This window comes from Procambarus clarkii, chromosome 75 (assembly GCF_040958095.1).
Source record: "Procambarus clarkii isolate CNS0578487 chromosome 75, FALCON_Pclarkii_2.0, whole genome shotgun sequence".
Taxonomy (NCBI): domain Eukaryota; kingdom Metazoa; phylum Arthropoda; class Malacostraca; order Decapoda; family Cambaridae; genus Procambarus; species Procambarus clarkii.
In genome coordinates this window covers 17,840,874-17,862,754 of record NC_091224.1, presented here as the reverse complement: position 1 = coordinate 17,862,754, position 21,881 = coordinate 17,840,874, and positions in this window count along the sequence as shown.

Genomic DNA, 21,881 nt, shown 5'->3' with positions numbered 1-21,881 from the left:
TTGTGCTTGCGGGGGGTTGAGCTCTGACTCTTTGGTCCCGCCTCTCAACTGTCAATCAACTGGTGTACAGATTCCTGATGCTACTGGGCTCTATCATGTCTACATTTGAAACTGCACATGGAGTCTACCTCCACCACATCACTGCCTAATGCATTCCGTTTGTTAACTACTCTGATATTGAAAAAATTCTTTAATGTTTCTGTGACTCATTTGGGTTTTCAGATTCTACCTGTGTTCCATTGCTCGTGTTCCACCTTGCAAAATAGTTTCTTTTCCACCATGTTAGCTCCTCTGAGAATTTTGATCATGGTGGTGATCATGACTCCTTTTATTCTTCTGTCTTCCAGGGACGGGAAGCTTTGATCCCATAGCCTTTTCTCGTAACTCATACCTCTAAGTTCTGGGAGTACCCTGGTGGCATACCTCTTAATCTTGTCAAACTTTTTCTTGTGTTAAACTAGGTATGGATTCCAGTCTAGAGCTGCATACTCCAGGATTGGCCTGACGTAAGTGTGAAACAAGGATTTGAATGATTCCTTTCACACGTTTCTAAAGACTGTTCTGATGTTGGCTAATGAAGCATATGCCGCTGATGATATACTTTCGATGTGGGGGCTTTTAGGGGCAGGTTCGGTGTAATATCAACTCCCAGATTTTTCTCTCTACTTGACTCTTGCAGGATCTCACCTCCCAGATGGTACCTTGTGTTCAGCCTCTTGCTCCCTTCACCTAATTTCATTACTTTACACTTACCCGAGTTAAACTCTATTAGCCATTTCCTAGAGCATTCCTCCAGTTTGTCCAGGTCGCACTGTAGTCTCTGTATCTTCATCTGTCTTGATTCTTCTCATAATTTTGCATAATCAGCAAACTTTGAGAGGAATGAGTCTATACCCACTGGAAGATTGTTTATATATATGTCGTACCTAGTAGCCAGAACTCACTTCTCAGCCTACTATTCAAGGCCCGATTTGCCTAATAAGCCAAGTTTTCCTGAATTAATATATTTACTATAATTTTTTTCTTATGAAATGATAAAGCTACTCTTTTCACTATGTATGAGGTCAATTTTTTTTTATTGGAGTTAAAATTAACGTAGATATATGACCGAACCTAACCAACCCTACCTAACCTAACCTAACCTATATATATAGGTAAGGTTAGGTTAGGTAGCCAAAAAAAGCTAGGTTAGGTTAGGTTAGGTAGGTTAGGTCGACGAAAAAACATTAATTCATGAAAACTTGGCTTATTAGGCAAATCGGGCCTTGCATAGTAGGCTGAGAAGTGCGTTCTGGCTACTAGGTACGACATATATATATATATATATATATATATATATATATATATATATATATATATATATATATATATATATATATATATATATATATATATAATATATCTGAAACGGGATGGGTCCAAGTAAAGAGTCATGTGGGCCTTCGCTGGTGACATCCTGCCACTCTCATCTCTCTCCCTCATAGTAATGCGCTGATTCCTGTTGCTTAGATACTCCCATATCCACTGGGGCACCTGACCTTTTATTCCTACCTGTTTCTCTTGCTTTAGTAACAGTCCCTTATGAGGTAATGTGTCAAAGGCTTTCTACAGTGTAAGAAAATGCAGACTGCACACCCTTCTCTTTCTTTCCTATTTTTTGTCTCCCTGTCAAAGAATTCTATTAAGCCTGTGAGGCACGATTTACCTCTCCAGATGTTCTACGAGACTTTTCCTCAAGATCTTCTCCATCACCTTACATGGTATACAAGTTAGGGAAACTGGCTTGTAGTTCAGTGCCTCTTGTCTGTCACTCTATTCGTATATTGGGACTACATTAGTTGTCTTTTAGCTTTCCGGTACGTCTCCAGTTTCCAGTTACCTGTTATACACCATAGAGAGTGGCACATTTAGTGCTTCTGCACCTTCTTTTAGTATCCACGGTGAGATTCTGTCCGGTCCTACAGCCTTTGTCACATTCTGCTCCAACAAGATTCCTTTTGACTTCATCACTAGTCAGGTCAAAATCCTCGAAGGTTGCTTGGTTTACTTCCTCCTCCTCTCAGTACAGGGGCTGTGTGTGTGTGTGTGTGTGTGTGTGTGTGTGTGTGTGTAATTTACTATTTGTATTTGCTATTTATGTCTTCAGGATCACGCTCTTAGATCCCGCCTTTCCAACCAATCTATTTTTCCTCTACTATACATAGCTCTCTCTAACACACACACACATCCCCAGGAAACAGCACGTAGCAGCTGTCTATCTCCCAGGTACCTATTTAATTAATGCTAGATGGACAGATGCATCAAGGTGAAAGAAACTCTGCATATTTGTTTCCGCCACCGCCGGGGATTGAACTCGGGCCCTTAGGACAATGACTCACGAGCGCTATCCACTCAGCCATGAGGCCCTTATGGGTGATGGTGTGTACTCACCTAGTTGTGCTTGCGGGGGTTGAGCTTCGGCTCGTTGGTCGTGCCTCTTAACTGTTAATCAACTGGTGGCACTGTGTGCGTGTGTGTTTGTATGTGAGTGTGCGTGCGTGTGTGTGTGTTTGTGTGTGTGTGAGTTATTACCTAATGTTACTAGAACAAGACTAAAGCGAGTGCACTAAAACAGAAACGAAAAAGAAACGGTTAAAAAGGAGGAAACCCCACCTCCATTTAAAACTTTGACCCAAATATCACAGTAACAAGGTTATCGCGAATAACCGAACTCAATTACGGGCTCACCATAGCCCGTGCTACATGTACATTTCGTTTTGATTAGCTAAATTTAAAGCAAAAATAAACAACAACTGACGGTTTTGGCCTCCACCACCTTCTCACTTAACTTGTTCCAACCGTTTACCACCCTTTTTGCAAAAGAAAACTTTCTAATATCTTTTTGTCACCTTTGTTTCCTTAGTTTGAATCTGTGTCCTCTTGTTGCTGGTTTCAGGAATTCCTCTTTGTCAGTTTGGTCGATTCCTGCTAGTATTTTGTAAGTGGTAATCATATCACCTCTTTTCTTCTATTTTCTAACTTTGGTATATTTAACGCCTGTAGCCTCTTTTCGGAACTCTTGTTTTGAAATCCGGAAGCCATTTTGTAGCATACCTTTGCACCTATTAAAGTTTAATTATATGCTTCTTGAAATATGGACACCATACAGCTGCTGCTTATTTCAATTTTGATCTACTCACAACAGTCATGAACAGCTTCTTCAGTATGTCACCATCCATGTAATTAAAAGCGAGTCTGAAGTTGGACAGAAACGTATACGCTTCTCTCACAATGTTCTTTATCTGCTCCTCCGGTGACAGTCTACTGTCTAAAACCTTGGGGGATAAAACCTTAGCCCGTGCTACTTGGAAATTTTGGTTCCGAGTAGTTAATCTAAGACAACAACTGTCTGAAACCACCCCTAGAGCTTGTTCTTTATTAGAGTTCCTTAATTCCTTTCCACATAATTTATAGGTTGAGTGTGGTCTATTTCCACATTCCATAACATATTATTTATTTACTCTGAATTCCATTTGACACATGTCGCTCCAAGCACTTAATTTATTTAGATTCATTTGAAGGGAATGACAATGGTCTGCGTCTCCTATCATTCCCAGTATCTTTGCATCCTCGGCAAACATGTTCATATAATTCTGTATAATTAGTATAATTCTAGTATATCGTTTATGTAGTTTTACTGGTGCAAGAACTGAACCCTGTGGTACTCCGCTAGTAACACTCCTCCGGTCAGATACATTACTGCCCTCATTTTTTTGTCAGAAAAAATGTCATCCATATTACAAGTCTCCCTGTCACCCCTCCAGCATGTTACAGTTTCCAAAACTGCCTCTTGCATGGGACTCTGTCAAAAGATTTTTTTATGTCCAGATAGATACAGTCAACCCAACCACCTCTTTCCTGTAGTATCTCTGTGGCGCTATCATACAAACTAAGTAGATTTGTCACACAGTATCTTCCTGTTCGGAAATCATACTGACTGCCCGTTATTATATCCTTACTCTTTAGGTGTTCTACCCATTCTGTTTTAACAATTTGTTCTAGTATTTTGACTACCACGCTTGTTAATGATTCAGGTCTATAAATTAAAGGGTCTTCTCAGTTACCATTTTTGTGGAATGGAACTATGTTTTTCTTTTTCCAAATATCTGCTAAGATTCCTTTGAACAAAGATGTCTTGAATATCAATTGGAGTGGGATGCTTAGTTCAGTGGCGCATTCTCTCAGCACCCAAGGTGAACCCCATCTGGTCCAACAGCTTTATTTCTTCCTTGTCCTTTCAATAAATTTTCCACTTCGTCTCGAATCACCTCTATGTACTCTATGCGGTTTTCTAACAGTGGCATTGGGTCCGGTTCTCCGAAATCCTCATTTTTCCTTAACAAACTTTGGAACAGTTAATTTAGAGTATCACACATCTTTTTGTCATTCTCAGAAAACCTGTTCCGCATTCTCAATCTTTGAATTATATCCATTACATGCAGCTTGCTTGTAATAAATTAAAAAAAAAGGCCAGAATGTATTATACATTTGTCTGTAACCCATTTCTTAAAGTTCCTTTCTGCCTCTCACGTCACTACTGTGTATTTGTTTCTTGCTTGTTTGTAGTGCAGGTATGTTTGAGGGTTTGGCCTCTTCCTGCAATGTATCCATTCCTTTGTCTTTTCATTTCTAGCCCTCTCAAATTTTTTATTCAAACCAATCCTGTTTATCGGTTCTGCATCTCTGTTTTCATATACATATATTTGTTGTATCTTTAGCCTATAGTCCTCAGAATTTGATATACATACATATATGCATACATGCATGCATACATACATACATACATACATACATACATACATACATACATACATACATGCGAAATACATACATACATTCATACAAAGTCTTAATAATTTAAGTGTGCTATTGAGACAAAGTAGCTGCAGATAATGAAACAGTATGAGTTGGTGAAACATGATTGTAGTGAGGAGGAGAATGTTAATGAGTGATGAGGTAATGAGCTGAGGACATTTTGGGCGGGGAGAGAAGGTGGGGGGGGGGGGGGGTTCGGGAAGAGACAATGTTGATTAGACAACACTCATCATCTCACAAGAGCAACAATTTCCCTTTCTTGTTTCATCAACACTTTTGTAAGAAACAAAAAAAACTAAATACGCTTCATTTTCTATTCACCCAAACTGATATATATATATATGTCGTACCTAGTAGCCAGAACGCACTTCTCAGCCTACTATGCAAGGCCCGATTTGCCTAATAAGCCAAGTTTTCCTGAATTAATATATTTTCTCTAATGTTTTTCTTATGAGATGATAAAGCTATTCATTTCATTATGTATGAGGTCAATTTTTTTTTATTGGAGGTAAAATAAACGTAGATATATGACCGAACCTAACCAACCCTACCTAACCTAACCTAACCTATCTTTATAGGTTAGGTTCGGTTAGGTAGCCGAAAAAGTTAGGTTAGGTTTGGTTAGGTAGGTTAGGTAGTCGAAAAACAATTAATTCATGAAAACTTGGCTTATTAGGCAAATCGGGCCTTGCATAGTAGGCAGAGAAGTGCGTTCTGGCTATTAGGTACGACATATATATATATATATATATATATATATATATATATATATATATATATATATATATATATATATATATATATATATATGCAGAATAACCACATATGAAAAATAGAAAATGCTTAACGCGTTTTCGGCTAATTCGCCTTCATCAGAGCAAAGTAGAATGCCCAATGTTTTCTATTTTTCATATGTGGTTATTCTGCATACTTGGATCAGTGTTTTTGTGATCATTGTTGCATATATATATATATATATATATATATATATATATATATATATATATATATATATATATATATATATATTTATATTTATATATATATATTTATATATATATATATTTATATATATATATATATATATGTGTGTGTGTGTGTGTGACACATAATATAATGTGTCGTACCTAGTAGCCAGAGCGTATTTCTCAGCCTACTGTGCAAGGCCCGATTTGCCTAATAAGCCAAGTTTTCATGAATTATTTATTTTTCGACTACCTAACCTACCTAACCTAACCTAACTTTTTCGGCTACCTAACCTAATCTAGCCTAAAAAGATAGGTTAGGTTAGGTTAGGTAGGGTTGGTTAGGTTCGGTCATATATCTACGTTAATTTTAACTCCAATAAAAAAAAATTTACCTCATACATAATGAAATGGGTAGCTTTATCATTTCATAAGAAAAAAATTAGAGAAAATATATTAATTCAGAAAAACTTGGCATATTAGGCAAATCGGGCCTTGCATAGTAGGCCGAGAAGTGCATTCTGGCTACTAGGTACGACATATATATATATATATATATATATATATATATATATATATATATATATATATATATATATATATATATATATATATATTCAATAAATCAAACACCCGATTTCCAAAACCGGTAACGACGCAAGTGTACCATAAATTAAAACATACCTCCAATTTGTACATATTGTTTTTCGTTCTTTTTTATGATATATATAATTTCTTATTAATATTCCCATCATGCACCCTTCCAATGATATATTTTAATCATGTCAATGTTAACTCCTTGACTATCAAGAGAATTTAAATTAGATTTTCTTTAATCTCTTGATAAGAGAGGGTTCTAATTCCTGGGTGGACTTTGCCACCCTTCATTGTATGCGTTGAAGGGAATTTATGTCCATACAATGTGTTGGTGACTTTAGGTGGCAGCACATTGGAGCATTACTGGAGATTGTCATGATTGAATTACATGTCCCTCATCTCATCTCGTCAACACACACACACTCTCGTCTCATCAACATACTCTCGTTTCATCAACACACTCACTTTCGTCTCCTCAGCACACTCATTTTCGTCTAATCAACACACACACACACACTCTCGTCCCATCAACACACACACACTCGTCTCATCAACACTCTCCCGCTCGTCTCAACACACTCTCGTCTCATCAACACTCTCCCGCTCGTCTCATCAACACACACTCGTCTCATCAACACTCTCCCACTTGTCTCATCAACACACTCTCGTTTCATCAACACTCTCCCGCTTGTCTCATCAACACACTCTCGTCTCATCAACACACTCCCGCTTGTCTCATCAACACACTCTCGTCTCATCAACACTCTCCCGCTCGTCTCAACACACTCTCGTCTCATCAACACTCTCCCGCTCGTCTCATCAACACTCTCCCGCTCGTCTCATCAACACACACTCGTCTCATCAACACTCTCCCGCTCGTCTCATCAACACACTCTTGTCTCATCAACACTCTCCCGCTCGTCTCATCAACCCACCCAGAGAGTGAAACCCAAAAGACTTAGCTCCCACATGATTTTGTTCTTCAGATTAGTTCGGTCTGTCACGACCAGTGAATATATTTTTTGGGTCTCCATTTATCTATTGACACATTTAATATTTACTGAAAATTTAATATTTTGAAAATGTCGTCTATATTACTATATGAGTTCTCATAACATGATACACTCTAGTTTGTTTGTATTTTTGCTCCAGAAGTACTTGATGTAGAAATTGTATTTACCAGTGTTTTTTTTTATAATTGAAAATTCAGCATGAGAGTAAAATTCAAAATAACAATGACTTCATTTTAACTTAGGTTGATGAAATAAGTTTATTGGGGTATAAATACACACAAAGGGGATGAGGCAGCTGACCAGACCACACACTAGAAGGTGAAGGGACGACGACGTTTCGGTCCGTCCTGGACCATTCTCAAGTCGATGAGGCAGCTTAAGCTGTTCCTACCCCGTTAAGGTACATGTGCAGCATGTTGTTGTTGTTGTTGTTTAAGATTCGCTACCTTTAACTAAAAGTTCCAAGTAGCACGGGCTATGGTGAGCCCGTAGTGATGTGCAGCAGCATGAGTGGTGTGTAGATAACGGAAGAGTACTGCAGTAGAGGACACACATATATACCTGAATTTACCTGATGGGCCGAATTTACCTGGGAGGGCACTCTAATACTAGTGCCCTCGACCGGGGCAGGAAGCCAGCGGCTTGTTATAGGTTCTCCTCCCCCCCCCCCCTCCCCTCACCGATTTGAAACATTGAACGATGAACATTGATCAATTGACATTGAAACATTGTCATTGTTTCTCCTTAGATGATATTCCTTATTTTTTTTATAGAGGCATTGATGTTATATATTGAGTTCAGTAGATATTATCTAAGATATTAAGATACTAAGATATTATCATTAGCTTAGATAACCAAAATAAATAAATAAAATATCTAAATTATACGGGAAAGTAGTTATAATTAAATTCTGAAAGAATTTGTCGCCCCACACACACACATACAAGGTAAGGTAAGCATTAAGGTTTAAGGTAAGGTTTAAGGTAAGGTTTAAGGTAAGCATTACCAGCCCATTCTCTTGACTAACGTTTCGTTGTGCTGCGTTAGCGTGACCAAACCCACCAAAATACAACGTACTATGAACAGTATAGCGTCCTTTCAAAGAAATTTTTTTTGGGGGGGATGTATCGGTTAGGTTAGGTTAGGGTGGGTGGCTCGGGTTAGGTTAGGTTAGGTGGGTGGCTCGGGTTGGGTTAGGTTAGGTTAGGTGGGTGGCTCGGGTTAGTGTGTTTCTGTTTATTTTAGGACATTGGATTTTGTACGTTGTGGCAAGTCTAGAGAATGGGGACCACAGGAGTGCAGGTGTGAAGACCAGTTTAAGTCTTACTGTTGAGTCTTACTGTTAAGTCTTACTATTGCGTCTTACCTTTAAGTCTTACCGTTAAGTCTTACTGTTAGGTCTTGTTGTTAGGTCTTACTGTTAGGTCTTGCTGTTAGGTCTTGCTGTTAGGTCTTACTGTTAGGTCTTACTGGTAAGTCTTTCTGTTGAGTCTTTCTCTTAAGTCTTACAGTTAAAAGTAAGACTTAACAGTAAAACTTAACAGTAAGACTTAAGTCATACTGTTAAGTAGACCATCAATTTCATATTGGTCAGCAGCCCGTCGTACAAAAGTGCCCTTATCCTAACCTACCAGACAACCCAAAACAGAAAACGGAACAGTACCTCAATTTCGTCATCCGCTACCATTTTCTAATACGGCGATTTTTGCCCATAGATAGAGTATACGTCAAAATGCGACGCTCAATTAGGAGGACGAGCTGCTCAGAGTTGGTGGCAAAAGTTGTTATGAAACAGGCTAAAAATAATGCTCAAATTAGCAACAAATCACCAGTAAATTATAATATGTAACAACCAATCCCAGTCGACTAGTGCGGTCAATTAAATTTGACAAACTGTTAATAAACATTAAATCATATTTTGTACTAGTGGAATTTTTATATATATATATATAATTTAGATTTGAATAACGCAAAGTCTAAGCAATTTATCACAGGGGCATTTTACACCCACAATCCTAACTCAACCACAAACACAAATTTTCAAAACATTTTCCCCGGACCAGTGATATAATTTCGCGGATATTTTCGCCTCGTTATTAGTCCTCTCTGGTTAGTGCGCTCTAAAAAAGACGAAAATATTCGCACGTGTATTTTGACGTCATAAAGCCAGGATTTAAATACTTATTGGTATGCTGCGGATGGCAGCCGGCTGCTATTTCATGGGCGATTGTTTTCAACGGGTGTTATTGATGGTCTGTGAATTTATTACGCTGTTTTCACTCGTTATACGACTAATGTTTCCCCCCTCCTCCCACCTCCCTCTCTGGCGAGGTTAATTAACGCTATTATATGTTTTTCACACCAGGAGAAATGTTGAGGTCGTATTAGTTTCTGTAATGTTTTTGACGACTGACTGTTCGCTGGTAAGGTACTACTCTCTCTCTCTCTGTCTGTCTCTCTCTCTGTCTCTCTCTCTCTCTCTCTCTCTCTCTCTATATATATATATATATATATATATATATATATATATATATATATATATATATATATATATATATATATATATATATATATTTCAGTTGAAATGTATGCTGATTTGCAAGACAGGTGTGAACGAGGTTGAGTTTTACCAAACAGATGGCCACAGAAGAACACAAATCGCCGCATTTGCAGTAAAATGGAATAATACCTGAGGATGACAGCCCAGCCATCTAAGTTTAGAGTCCATGAATTACCCTGGGATGACGTTCGCAGCATGAGGGAAAGTGTCGTAATCCTGCCTTTATGAACCACTATTCGGTAGCAAGTCGATCAACTTCCCTAACTTATCGCTTAGTTCATTTATTTCATCCATTTTTTTGGTTCCATCGATGATAAAAGCAAACACCTAATGCACAATGAATTGTTGGATTTATATGATATTTTGTTTCAAGGAACTTTCGATTTTTTTTATATATAATTTAGGACTCAAGAAATGCTTCGTTCGGTAGGGTTGAAAAGTCCCTCCTGAAAAGCGCTTGGTTAATAAGAGTTGAAAAGTGTTTGCTATAATGTACTTGGTTAATGAGGTTAACATAAATGCTTCGTTCGTAATGAGTTGAATAGTGGTTGATTCTGGGTGGGGGGGGGGGGGGGGCGGAAAATTTTGTTGTTGTTGTTGTAGTTGAGAGATTAACAAAATTATTTATTTTTAGGTTAGATAAGCGCTTAACTCTTGGAAGGCGCAGATGGACACATGGCTCTAATCTGTCACCAAGAAGGTTAACATGTACAATGGAGAAGTAATCTTCGGTCTTGGAGTGATTTACAGTTGAGGGAAAAGGGTGCGTGAATGACTGTCGATTCCAGCTTACAAAACATTGCACAGAACATCACGTTTAACCTCAAATGTTCCTGAAAACCGGCACAAGTTCAGCAGTTCAGCAAGTATGTCACCACGAGTGACCTAGGAGACAGATACTTTACATTTCACCCACTCATTACACACAAGGAATGGAGAACATTGTCGTGGTTAGTCCTATCTCTGGCTCCGCGGAAACAGAAGCCTTGCATATGCAACCTGTCCTCTCACAAAGACGTCGCATTTCGCTCATATGCGTTACACAAGATCAAAAATTGTCGTGCTGGAAAATGGAAGAGGTTGGCGAAAGTGACGTACTGTCCCGTTTTCTGTTTCGGGTTCTCTGGTAGGTTAGGAGAGGACACTTTAAATTAACCGTTTTCTTGACGGTGGAAAAAATTAGGAGGAGGGACAGACATATATGTGTGTCTCTATTTCAAGGGACCACTAGCAGCATTTTCTCATATGCCAATTGAAGTCTTGTAAGCTGATTACGATATAAATACCACGCTTATCTCCGAGTGGAATCGAGGGAGAGATTACATTGAGATTTCGCTAGGTCCTTTACCAGACATCAGTAAGCAAAAAAATTAAGCTCTCCTGTGAAGGTGGACTGTACTCTGATGCTGCTCTCCACTATTGGTTTACTTATATATATTTCTGCTTAGACTAAACCCGCTTAGACCTGTGTTTGGTATTCCATGTCACATTCTGTTATTGGAATTAAAAACATCCATAACGCGAATATGTTTTACATGAATATGTTTTTACATGTTTTATATGACTGAAGGGAAGGAAGGAATACAGGGAAGGGGGGGGGAATTATTTCCCAAACACAGCGTTTAGTTGTTATTAATTAATTTTGAATTTAAGCTGTGGAGGCGAATTATATATATATATATATATATATATATATATATATATATATATATATATATATATATATATATATATATAGAATCAAAGTTAGATTAGACAGACCTAAAGGGATTAAAAAAATTATTCATTATACAGTAGATTGAATGATGAAATTGGTTCAAAACATTGATGCTGAGGCCACGAAGGAATACAATTATGAGTATACGAATGTGACGGTAAACCTCATAGACACACACAAAATGACAGACAAGTCATTTTGAAGAAGAAAGACAGAATGACAGTAATATTAGTCATGACAGTAATGACAGTCATGACAGTAATATTAGTCATGACAGTAATGACAGTCATGACAGTAATGACAGTCATGACAGTCATGACAGTAATGTCAGTCATGACAGTAATGACAGTAATATTAGTCATGACAGTAATGACAGTCATGTCAGTAATATTTGTCATGACAGTAATGACAGTAATGACAGTCATGACAGTAATGACAGTCATGACAGTCATGACAGTAATGACAGTCATGACAGTAATGTCAGTAATGACAGTAATGTCAGTAATGACAGTAATGTCAGTAATGACAGTAATGTCAGTAATGACAGTAATGTCAGTAATGACAGTAAATATCACTAATGACAGCAATGTCAGTCATGTCAGTAATGACAGGTCACGAGCTTGTAGACAGACCTGTCATGGCAAGTCTTTAGGAAGTTACAGAAAGAGACCAGATTAAATAGGACCAGAGCTATAGTAGTCCTGGTTGTCTTGTATCATGGTGAATACATGGTTAAAGTGTTGAACCCTCGACGCGTAGAAGAGACGAGGAAGACAAACCTTCTTGAGGCAGTGTAGAGGAATTTCCTGACCCAACATGTTAGTGGGGGATACAAACAATTATGAGAAGATGACTTTCCAGCCGGTCTGTACCTAATAGTTAGCAGGACAAACAGAACCACAAACATGGAATATAAAATACTCTTGGAATATAGTGACTATCACATGCTGACCTTTTGGGCAAATTAAATCTACAACTGCCAGGTCAGGGGAAGACATTCGACGATGAAAACTGGTATAAAACAATGGAGACTTCGAACAAGTTACGGAATTCCAAAATCGAACACTTGGTGAGAACTTCCCCCCAAAAAATGAAAGACGAATGCAAAGCTAGCATACCATAAGGTCAGAGAATTCCTTCAGTGGACGGTAGAGGGAACTCAACACAACATGTCACTCAACACAGCAAGTCACTCAACACAGCTTCCCACTCAACACACTATATAACTCAACACAGCTTATCACTGAACACAGCATGTCACTCAACACACTATATAACTCTACACAGCTTATCAATGAACACAGCTTGTCACTCAACACAGTGTTTCATGTGTTTCACACATTCAGTGACTGTGTTTCTCAACACAGCATGTCAAGAAACACGTAACGAGCCAACTTAAGAAAAAAAATCATTCCTCCACCAAGGGGAAAAACATGCATTAACCTATGGCTCGAGAAGCAGTGCCAGCAGGAACAGAATAAACAAAAAAAGCACAAAACTGGAGGCATTTTCAATGTATACAAAATGCAATGAAGAATGATTAAGAAACCCGGGGAGTGATGGAAACAAGGTTCATGAATGAGAACCTCCATGGTTCCCAGTTTAAACACCTTCTTAAACTTTAAGAATCGTTATCTTTATCACAGTCATCTTAAACTTGAAGATGACTGTGAACAATTAGGTAATCGGCCCTCCACAACAAGCAGGTAACGCACCCAAGAATGGTAAGGAAGAATTGAAGAACTTGACAAAGGACTCACTAAAAACAGACAGCGACATCAGAAAACATAAGGAAACAACTACAGGAACTGAGCGTGACAAAAGCTGTTGGAGTAGACAAGATATTGCCTTGGAAGCTCAAGAAGGCGGCAGAACAACTTTACCAGAGTGTTTAGCTCCTCTCTGGAATAGGAAAACTTTCAGGCTGTTGGAAATTGGCTATTGTGATGCCAAAATGAAATAATGGGACGATAGACAACGATAACCTACAGACCGGTATCACTAAGAAGAAACCTCCTTTCAAGTTATCAGAAAGATATCCAAAGCCGTCTAACAGAACACTTAAGTATCAAAATATTGCCTGAAAACACCAGTGCGGCTTTACCAATTGAAATTTCTGCTTTGCACAATTATTAATTTCACAATATTGTGACAACAAAATCCACACTTCAGCACAAAAATTTTGTCTAGCATTTAAGGTAGAGAAGCAGGGTGGTATATTAGAGCCCTAAGGTGGTTGAGCGGTACATTAGAGGTGGTACATCAGAGCCCACACCATTAGAGCACACACCAAGAGGATTTTAGAAAGGAGGCAAAGGGCTTCACTGAGAGCAGAGACATCAGAGTGAAGAGAGGTTAGGTGTGTCATAAGAGAACGGTCAGTGATAGGGCCAAACCCATTTCTGATGATGGTCAACGGCCTGACACGTGAAATTGCGTCCATATCAGTGTTGACAGAAGATGCAAATCTCATGAGAAAAATCAGGACAGAAAGAGACGGTGATACCCTGAAAACAAATCTAGACCAACTCTAGGAGTGGTTTGACAAGTGGCTGCTAGAATTTAACCCAGCCAGTTGCAATGTAATATAAATTAGATAGCAAGAGCAGACCTGTACAGCAGTATGATTGCAAGACAGATTCTTGCACCAGAGAAGGAGACCAAACCTCTCAGAAGACACAACCCGGCCCTCAGCATAATGTCAGTAGCATAATTACGTCTGCAACGGGTCGTTAGGCCACCGTACGTGACTGTTAGAGAAATCTGGACAAAAGAGCTTCCTCAGTCTCTCTAACGCAGTGTTTCTGAGGCTCTCTCCCACACACTGGAGGAGAGGAGGGATAAGACGGCCCATAACGGCGTATAAGCCTTCAAGATGAATTGATAAAGTAGACATTGGAGTAGTATTCAGAGTTAAGGTAAACAAAAACAGGAGGTACAGGAGTTGAGTCTTATATGTCAATGTTTGCAGATGATGCAAAAGTAATGAGGAGGATTGAGACATAGAGAGTGTAAGATTTTCCGGGACGACTTGAACAGGTTGCAGAGCTGGTCCCAGAAATGGCTGCTACAATTTTTAAAACGGGAGGTATAGTACGGACGCGTGAGACATGAATATCATAAACAATTCAGAAAGATTTTATTCTTCGTTAGCACCATCAATAAGGGGGAATATCTTAGATCAATGGGTTATTTAACCATCCTCAGTATTTTTTTTTTAATATAATAGGAACGTAGATATGAGACATTACATTCAGAGGTTAATACACCAACGTGCGCGCACGCGCGCGCACACACACACACACACACACACACACACACACACACACACACACACAGACACACACACAGACACACACACACACACACACACACACACACACACACACATTTGATTGACAGTTGAGAGGCGGGACCAAAGAGCCAAAGCTCAACCCCCCGCAAGCACAAATAGGTGAGTACAAATAGGTGAGTACACACACACACACACTTGAGACGAGACTTCGTGACAACCCATCAACATGAGTTCAGGGAGGGTAAATCTTGCCTTACAGGCTTAAAACATTAAGCAAGTAAGAGAAGGATGGGCGGACTGCATTATTTTGGACTGTCGGAAAGCCTTTGGTACAGTACCCCATAAAAGGCTGATGCATAAGCTGGAGAAACAGGCAGGAGTAACTGGTAAGGAGCTCCAGTTTTTTTTTTATTATTATTTTCTACCACAGACGTGGCCACACATTTACAATGCTAACCATCATATATACATTTTCTTCTGTCCTCCATGGACAGGGTTAGAGATGTGTTAAACATATAGTTCAAGAGTTTATTGAACAATCAACCACAGAAGGTGATTCGGTGCTTTTAATATGCTAAGCTAACCTTTATACGTAAATACATAGATACACAGATTTACGTATGCCCTACATAAAGTGTTCAATGTGTCTTTTACATAGTGTCATTAATGTGCATTTACAAAGGTGAAATGTAATTCTGATCAGCTTCCATATATACTTTATACACATACATACACACACACACACACACACATATATACGTACACATATATACATACATGTATACATACATATATATACACACATGCATTCACATACATTTGTCTCTTTTACTCTGACAGGGTGAGATAGCTGATAGAGAAACTAGTGTGCAATTAAGCACTTAATCACTGAAGGTGATGAAGGTGCTTTTACAAGCTCAGGTTATATAGTTACATCACATTGTATAATTGATACATTACATGGTTAATCTTGGGTACACATCCAATATATCAAGTGTTCCAGTACTCATATAGTAATTACACAGTTCAGCATACCTTAGCCCAGGAGGGCGAAAGTCAGTCAGTATGGGACATTCTACAATATAATGTTCAAGAGAGTGCATGTTTTCTCTTTCACAAAGTTGACACATTGTGTACTTGACATTTGGGTTTTGAGAAAGCTGCCAGATACGTCTATATCCCAGGCGTATTCTGGCCACTATAACATCACATTGCCGGGTTCTTGTGCGCTCCATTGGATAAGGGGAGTACCTAAGCAATAGGAAGCAGAGAGTTACAGTGAGGGGTGAGACCTCAGATTGGCCATTCAGTCACCTGTGGAGTACCACAGGGCTCTGTACTCGGACCTATCCTCTTTCTGATATACGTAAATGATCTCCCAGAGGGTATAGACTCATTCCTCTCAATGTTTGCTGACGACGCCAAAATTATGAGAAGGATTAAGACAGGAGGACAGCTTGAGGCTTCAAGAAGACCTGGACAAGCTGCAGGAGTGGTCAAACAAATGGTTGTTAGAGTTTAACTCGAGCAAATGTAATGTAATGAAGATAGGGGTAGGAAGCAGGAGGCCAGATACAAGGTATCATTTGGGAGAGGAAATACTTCAGGAGTCAGAGAAAGAAAATGACCTGGGGGTTGATATCAAGCCAGACCTGTCCCTTGAAGCTCATATCAAGAGGATAACATCAGCGGCATATGCCAGGTTGGCTAACATAAGAACGGCCTTTAGAAACTTGTGTAAGGAATCTTTCAGAACATTATATACAACATATGTTAGACCAATCCTGGAGTATGCGGCTCCAGCATGAAGTCCATATCTAGTCAAGCATAAGATTAAACTGGAAAAGGTTCAAAGGTTTGCCACCAGACTAGAACCCGAGCTGAGAGGTATGAGCTACGAGGAGAGACTACGGGAATTAAACCTCACTTCGTTGGAAGACAGAAGAGTTAGAGGGGACATGATCACCACAGTCAAGATTTTCAAGGGAATTGATAGGGTTGATAAAGACAGGATATTTTACACAAGGGGAACACGCACAAGGGGACACAGGTGGAAACTGAGTGCCCAAATGAGCCACAGAGATATTAGAAAGAACTTTTTTAGTGTCAGAGTGGTTGACAAATGGAATGCATTAGGGGGTGATGTGGTGGAGGCTGACTCCATACACAGTTTCAAGTGTAGATATGACAGAGCCCGATAGGCTCAGGAATCTGTACACCTGTTGATTGACGGTTGAGAGACGGGACCAAAGAGCCAGAGCTCAACCCCCGCAAACACAACTAGGTGAGAACTAGGTGAGTACCTGTTGATTGACAGTTAAGGGGCGGGACCAAAGAGCCAGAGCTCAATCCCCGCAAGCACAATTAGGTGAGTACACACACACACACACACACACCACACACACACACACACACACACAGTCTAAACTACTTCAATAAATGACATGTTTATATGAGTAGAATCCTACATGTTGATGTTCGTGGATGACGCAAAGTTGATGAGAAGAGTTGTGACAGATGAGCATTGTAGGATCCTCCAGGAGGACTTGAACAAGTTGCAGAGATGGTCAGAGAAATGGCTACTGGAGTTCAACACAACCAAATGTAAAGTTATGAAAATGGGATCAGGTGATAGGAGACCAAAGGGACAGTACACAATGAAGGGGAACTGCCTACCTGTGACGATTCGAGAAAGAGACCTGGGCGTGGACGGAACACTTAATATAACTCCTGAGGCACATGTAAATAGGATAACGACAGCAGCGTACTCTACACTGGCAAAAGTTAAAACATCATTCAGACACTCAAGTGAGGAGGCTTTTAGGGCGCTTCACACTGCCTACGTGAAGCCAGTCTTAAAGTATGCCGCCCCATCATGGAGTCCTCACCTGAAGAAACACATAAGGAAACTGGAAAAGTTTCAGAAGTTTGCAACGAGGCTTGTCCCCGAGTTACGAGAGAAGGGATATGAAGAGCGCCTGAAGAAACCGAGCCTTACGACACTAGAAAAAAGAAGGAAGAGGGGGGATAGCTATTAATTATTTATATTATTATTACAATAATTATTATAATACTAATTGTTGTAGTTAATAATTATCACTCTTCCTTCTGATTGGTCGTGAAGCAGAGAGTAGGTGGAATAGAAGAGAAACCTCACCTTACTCACCTCACTAAGGGAAAGGGAAGATGAGTATACTCTACTCATATAGATGAGTATACACTTTCACAAATAGATGAGTATAAATAGATGAGTACAGTGTGTTCCACGTCCTTAATCAAACCAACCTTCCCCCTCTCTCATACACTAATATATCTCCCTTCGCCACTTCATCCACAATTTCCGCAGCTCTTTCCCTTCCCCCTTTCTGCTTACCTTATTGAATGCATAAAATATGACTTATGAATTCGAAACCTCTCAGAATTTTTATTTCTAAACTGCCTCAATAAAACTGAATTTCCTGCTCTCCATACTAATGCAGGATGAGCGAGGTGAAATCTCAAATCACATGGACACTGAGCATCGTGATGAGAGCGGATGCTCGGATGCTGCATCCTAGTAGTATGAATGTTGCAGATGAATGGTTTGATGCTTCATATGAGAAGATTTTTGGAGCTCCAGCTGTTGATGGTTAGTAGATTGTATGCTGCATCTGACATGTGAAGAGTATTTTACACTTTGTGAGACTGTGTAAGTTAGGCGATGCTTACACGTGTAAGGTTATGAGGCTAGGATGGTGACACACATGTAAGGTTATGTGGCTAGGATGGTGACACATGTAAGGTTATGGGGCTAGGATGGTGACACGTGTTAGGTTATGAGGCTAGGATGGTGACAAATGTAAGGTTATGGGGCTAGGATGGTGACACGTGTAAGGTTATGAGGCTAGGATGGAGACACATGTAAGGTTATGAGGCTAGGATGGTGACAAATGTAAGGTTATGAGGCTAGGATGGTGACACACATGTAAGGTTATGAGGCTAGGATGGTGACACACATGTAAGGTTATGAGGCTAGGATGGTGACACACATGTAAGGTTATGAGGCTAGGATGGTGACACATGTAAGGTTATGAGGCTAGGATGGTGACACATGTAAGGTTATGAGGCTAGGGTGGTGACACATGTAAGGTTATGGGGCTAGGATGGTGACACGTGTAAGGTTATGAGGCTAGGATGGTGACACGTGTAAGGTTATGGGGCTAGGATGGTGACACATGTAAGGTTATGAGGCTAGGATGGAGAAAAATGTAAGGTTATGAGGCTAGGATGGTGACACACATGTAAGGTTATGAGGCTAGGATGGTGACACATGTAAGGTTATGGGGCTAGGATGGTGACACGTGTAAGGTTATGAGGCTAGGATGGTGACACGTGTAAGGTTATGGGGCTAGGATGGTGACACATGTAAGGTTATGAGGCTAGGATGGTGACAAATGTAAGGTTATGGGGCTAGGATGGTGACACATGTAAGGTTATGAGGCTAGGATGGTGACAAATGTAAGGTTATGAGGCTAGGATGGTGACACATGTATAGTTATGAGGCTAGGATGGTGATACATGTAAGGTTATGAGGCTAGGATGGTGACACATGTAGGGTTATGAGGCTAGGATGGTGACAAATGTAAGGTTATGAGGCTAGGGTGGTGACTCATGTAAGGTTATGAGGCTAGGATGGTGACACATGTAAGGTTATGAGGCTAGGATGGTGACACATGTAAGGTTATGAGGCTAGGGTGGTGACTCATGTAAGGTTATGAGGCTAGGGTGGTGACACATGTAAGGTTATGAGGCTAGGATGGTGACACATGTAAGGTTATGAGGCTAGGATGGTGACACATGTAAGGTTATGAGGCTAGGGTGGTGACTCATGTAAGGTTATGAGGCTAGGATGGTGACACATGTAAGGTTATGAGGCTAGGGTGGTGACTCATGTAAGGTTATGAGGCTAGGGTGGTGACACATGTAAGGTTATGAGGCTAGGATGGTGACACATGTAAGGTTATGAGGCTAGGATGGTGACACATGTAAGGTTATGAGGCTAGGGTGGTGACTCATGTAAGGTTATGAGGCTAGGATGGTGACACATGTAAGGTTATGAGGCTAGGATGGTGACACATGTAAGGTTATGAGGCTAGGATGGTGACACATGTAAGGTTATGAGGCTAGGATGGTGACACACATGTAAGGTTATGAGGCTAGGATGGTGACACACATGTAAGGTTATGAGGCTAGGATGGTGACACACATGTAAGGTTATGAGGCTAGGATGGTGACACATGTAAGGTTATGAGGCTAGGATGGTGACACATGTATAGTTATGAGGCTAGGATGCCGACACATGTAAGGCTATGAGAATGCTTAGAAATGTAAGGTTATGAGGTTAGAATTCTCAGAAATGTATGGTTATGAGGCTAGGATGATGACAGTTGTAAGAATATCAGCTGGATTGCAAAGTCTGATTTCGAAATGTTCGAAATAAGGTAAATAGGACACTGGAAGTCAAAATAGGATATTAGGCAAAATATAAACTATTTAGCAATAAGGCAAAATAGAACACTTTATTTCTAGAAATGTTAGTAATAAAACACGATGTTATTCATCAGCTACATCATGCTCTTGTTAGGCCCCATTTAGATTATGCAACTCAGTTTTGGTCGCTATACTATGGAATGGCCATACATTGACTAGAACGCGTCCAGCGTAGGATGACAAACTTAACCACACCAATTAGAAACCTTCCATATGAAAAAAAGATTTTTTCCATATGAAAAAAAGGCTTACTTTACAGTCAATAGAAAAGTGAAGCGTTTGGCGAGTGACATGATTGAGGTGTACAAGTCGATGAATGGGCATAACAATGATGATATTAGTGGGTTATTATCAAGATTTTATAGATCGCTAAACAATGGGTATAAATTGGATAATGTTTAGACTTAGGAAAGACCTGGATAAATACTGGCTCGGTAACAGGATTTGTGGAACCTATTACCGCGTAATATAATAGACGTATGTCTAATTTCAAGTATATTTATGGAGAAAATAAGATACATCACAAAAGGAGAGAGTAGCTTAGGCAATTTCTACCCTCCTTTACACGTAGAATCCCTTGATAATTTCAACTGTAGGTTAGACATATATATGAATGAGTTTGGGTGTGATATATAGAGAGAACCCAATAGGCCTTCTACAGATTTCTTGATTCTTATGTTCTTATGTTTCTAGCTCTTGGGCACCGCCTTTGAATTTGTAATACATTGGCGAGCAAGCTTCCGAACCCGTTGGACAATATTACATCTGATATTTACACTAAACATTAATTCCACTCAGATCTTAGACTAGTGTGGGAGGTACGTCACAAGTCTTTCTCTAGCTGTGATAAGTGTGTATCGAGATTAAGATTCCCCGCTGGCGCCATATACTCCAAGAATCTGACATTTTTAGGACAAAGTTTCTTGATCAACATATTTAGTCATTTCGAGGTTGTCCTTTTGTTAGACAATCATGCGTGTTCACCATGGGATAACCGTCTTATGTGAATCTCAGGAGACGGGTGAAGCAAGGTTAGATTAGGAGAGGTAAAGTTAGGTACAGGCAATCTAGGTACGGTAAGGTTTGGTTAGGTTAAGTTAGGTGAGGAAAGGCTAGGTTGGATTAGGGAAGGTTAGAGGAGGGTTGGGAATATTCTGTAAGGTTCAGGGGTGGCCGCCCTCTGACTTTGAAAAGTGCTTACCCTTCCTTTTTTTCCGCCTTGACTTCTTCTTTTGATAATAACATTATTTTCATTTGTTACCCAGAGTCAGGCCATACAATCGACATCAACCCATCTTCATTATTTAACATCTTCTTCAATTAAACTCAAATTACCGAATGTTAGATCATT